At 35.0% G+C, this 4581-nt stretch overlaps 1 pseudogene; it reads left to right on the forward strand.

The window, feature by feature from the left end:
• The first annotated feature begins 469 nt into the window (after positions 1 to 469).
• Positions 470 to 1238, forward strand: LOC120163123 (annotated as a pseudogene).
• The last annotated feature ends 3343 nt before the right edge of the window (positions 1239 to 4581 follow it).

The raw sequence follows: 4581 nt of genomic DNA on the forward strand, positions 1-4581 counted from the left end.
AAAGGTAAACCACGCGATCGATGAGCTTAACTTATCTCATCAACAGCTTTAATACTTTAGTACGAAGATATTTGGTTTGTTTAAGACTATGAAGACTTTAAGTAGCACCTTGAATAAATTATGCTCGTTATTTCTCATTTGCTTTAGTTTGTTAAGATAAAGAAGAAGATACGTGCATGCTTGAACCTAAATTATTTATATTTTCTGGTGACTATTGATTAAACAAATTTGCAATGAGAGGTCATCTTTTCTGCTAGCTTAAAAGAAAGCGTGGGGTGAAGGGTCGATGGAACATTACACTATGAGTGTGCGGGTTGGGGGTGGGGGCTCACAATTACGTTTCTTTCTCCTTTTTTCTCTTTCTAATTATTAAAACCCGTTGTATCTTGCCAAATATCCATATATATATATATAAAGCTGTTGGAGGGGATAATATGTATATATTTGATATTACAGGGTGCTGGTTTAGAAGAGTGGACGCCATGGAAGCATCTCAACAGCTCTCCATTGAAAGCTTTTCGTATAGCTGGTTAGTAAACCTAAAGCCTTCTTCAGATGGTTTGGACGTATCGTTAAGAGCCTCGCTTGATGCATGCGACGAAGCTTCTTCTTTCATCGAAATGGATCCCAGGATGCCACCTTCCAATAGATTTTTCAGGCACTCTCAAGATTTCATGTTTGATTTCCCAATTTCACAAGCTCCTCTCACGGTCGTTCATGCAGATGAGCTCTTTCGGATGGCAACGTCGTGCCTTTGTTTGTTAACCCTTTGAAGATAGAGTCATATGAAGCCTCTGATTCAGTTTCAGCCATGGCGGCTATAGCTACGTCTTCACAAGTACCGGCGGTTCCGCCCAGTAAAACAAATCGTCCATCTCTCTCAAGGTGTCGAAGATTGTCGAGAAGGATATTGTTGAAATACTTGGATTTTCGCAGGCCCTTGTATAGGAGAATACGGGGAAGAAAGTCCAACGGTGGTAGAGCTGAAAGCGTCGATGCGAGAATTCAGAAGAAGAAGAAATGGGTATACTCTGCTGAAACATCTCTTCGGATCAGCGTCGCGTACTCCGCCGATGAGCGGCGGAACTCTTGTGATTCCGAAAGCTCCATCTACTAGGCGGTTCTGCATTGCAAAAAATCAATCGGTAAGCTTAGCCGTTTGAGCAGTATTTTCATTTGGAACCAAACGCTAGCTGGTGCTGATATTATTTCATCCTATTTCGTTTTCAGGCAACTGAATGGAGGAGGATCCATTTCAATTCCACATGGGAGAGATGAATATCTAGCGACTTGTTATTTGTCCACTTTCTTCTCTACTTTTTTTTTTATGACCATGTATATTTTGACCGGGAAGAAGAGGAATGGCTGTTTTGAAAATATATTAATGTCTTCTTCTTCTAAAGAGTAGACTAACAACTTGAAGGAATCATCCTCTCCTTTATTTCTGTAAAGTTGTAATTTAATGAAACAAGGAATATTCTTGCTTTAGTAAATTTGTATGAATGATGAAAACAATGGATTTTCTAAGCAGCAACCATCTAATTTAAGGATAAGGAAATACGCTATAGAAAATATTTAAAAAATTAATATTTTCGGTTGAGTGCAATCCAAACTGTTAATTTTTTTCTTAATTTTTTCCAGTTGCACACATTCTTCATAATATTTTCGGTTACCAACAAAAAATGTTAAGCACATTTTCGGTTGGTGGAAAATTTTATCTTCTTTATAATATTTTGGTTTAACTGAAAAAATTAAAAAATTAATAGTTTAGATTGCAATCAACCGAAAATATTAAGATTTTTTTTAACATTTTAAGTTGTTCATTTCCTTAACTTTAATTAAACTTGTTGTACGAAGAACTACTTGAAAACAATACATGAGGGAAAAACATTGTTTTTATGAACAAGAAAATTGTATAACAAATATGATTAAATTAAAAATACAACACAAATATACATGAATTACTTGACCCACCTGCAATGCCAATCAGTCTACTTTTTACATTGTTATTTTTAAGATAAACTACTCAAATGACCATTTTATTATGGGGTTAATAGCGATATGATCACCATCCTTTCAATTTTAGTAATATGATCGTAAAATTATTAAAGTAGTTTCAATTTAGTCGTCTGTCGTTACAAAACAAACGACGTTGCTGATGTGACTATTATCGATTAACGGCGAGGCAGAGGTCCATATCAACTATACCTTTGTTTTGTAACGACATTGAAACCAACTAAATAGTTATGTGATCATATTGCCAAAATTAAAAGTATGGTAATCATATCAACACCAACCCCATAGTTAAGTGTTTATTTGAGTAGTTTACCCTATTTATTATGATAAATAAAAATACTCAATCTCCATTGTCAGGGTAGTTCTGCTGTGCGGCAGTTAAAAAACGGATAAAAAACGGCGTGACCGGTTAAAAAGTGATCGGTTAAAATTTTGACCGGTAATGTTATATCATTTAACCGGAAATATTATCAAGTACAATAACATATTAGGTAGCGCTTATATAATGTAATAGGTAGCGCTTATATAATAAAATAGGCATTTAACCGGAAATATTATCAAGTACAATAACATATTAGGTAGCTCTTATATAATGTAATAGGTAACGCTTATATTGACCTATTTTCGAAGTAAATCAGTATATTTATATCGGTAACATTGCAAATTTACCTATTACATTATTATTATCGGTTATGATGTTTTTTAGATCTATACAATTTTAAATGTATCGACACTTTATGATTGCACCTGGTTGGGCATTCATATTTCATTCTGAAAAAAGTATCGACACAAACTAACAACGTGTCGATACATTATTTAGACATATTCTCTCATAAAATCGCTATATTTATACCGGTTACATTGAAAATTTACCTATTACATTATACTTACGGGTTTCAATGTTTCGGGATCGATACTTTTTATAAATGTATCGACACTTTATGGTTGCACCCTTTTTGGTATTCATTCTGGACCAAAAGTATCGACACAAATTTAGCAAGTGTCGATACTTTATGCTGACGTATTTTATATAAAATTGGTATATTTATATCGATTATATTGTAAATTTACCTAATACATTATAATTATCAATTTTGATGTTTTTAGGATCGATACTTTTAATAAATGTATCGACACTTTATGCGTGCACCTCGTTTGTGCATTCATCCTGGACAATAAGTTTCAACACAAATTACACAAGTGTCGATACATTATGTTGACCTATTTTCTAATTAACCGATATATTTATACCGGTTACATTGTTAATTTACCTATTACATTATAATTATTGGTTTTGATGTTTTTTTGGTCGATACTTGTATAAAATGTATCGACACATATTTAGGTAGTTATTGTACATACCTAAATATGTACTGCGAATTTAATATTGTACTCACCCTTTAACTACCTCTACCAATACCACATCTTATTGAAAGCAGTACGATTGAAACATGTTCAATGAACCTTTGCTTACATCTCCATTAACTCCGGGACTACTGAACTTGCATAACAAAATTTTTGCCATGGATCATACTGATGCAGACATTGTTAAGCCAACCGAGGAATGCCATGAAGTACATACTATTGATGAATCTGACAGATTGGTTGGTCAGCTCTTCTGTTCACATGATCAAGCTTGATACTTTTACAAGGGATTCGCACGGGAACATGGGTTTAGTGCACGTAAGGGAACAACACGGTTTGACGTGGAAGGGAATGTGAAGACACAAGAATTTTGTTGTTCCAAAGAAGAGTTTCGAGCATCAAAAGTCAAGACTGTTAATCGTCAACGTGCTCATACGCCAGTCACAAGAACAAGATGTAAGGCTAGAGTCGTAGTTACAACAACAAAAACAAACGATCAGTATAATTAAGTCTTATCAGGAACATAATCATGCATTGTGCACACCTGCTATGACACCATTTATGCGTTCTAATAGAGCTGTAAGTAAGGCTGATATCGATGAGGCAACAACATTGAAAGAGGTCGGTGTTGGCACGTCACAGGTAATGAACTATTTAACGCAGCAGGCAGGGGGCTATCATAATGTTGGATTTACAGATAAAGACATCTGTAATGCACTTCAAAGAAGTAAAGCAAAGGAAATCGTCGATGGGGATGTGAATGCGCTTATTGCCTACTTTGATTATAAGAAATATGATGATCCTGGGTTTTTTATGACATACTCGGTAGACGAATCAGGGGCATTGTATAATCTTATTTGTTCGGATTCTACATCGAGATCAGATTACACATGCTTCGGTGATGTAATTGCATTCGACACAACGTACAAAGTTAATTTGTATGGTCGACCAATTATGCCTATTTTCGGTGTCAATCATAACCATAACACAATTGTGTTTGGAACTTCCATAATCGCTGACGAGACGTCTCAATCTTTCGAGTGAGTGCTACAGAATTTTTTAGAAGCCATGATGAATAAATCACCTATTTCAGTTGTCACCGATGGAGATAGGGCAATGCAGAGGGCTATCAAATCTGTTATCCCTTATGTTAAGCATAGATTATGTTCTTGGCATCTTTCTCGCAATGCACAAGCTAAC

Source organism: Hibiscus syriacus, unplaced genomic scaffold, assembly GCF_006381635.1.
Source record: "Hibiscus syriacus cultivar Baekdansim isolate YM2019G1 unplaced genomic scaffold, ASM638163v2 tig00111427_pilon, whole genome shotgun sequence".
In the NCBI taxonomy this organism is placed as follows: domain Eukaryota; kingdom Viridiplantae; phylum Streptophyta; class Magnoliopsida; order Malvales; family Malvaceae; genus Hibiscus; species Hibiscus syriacus.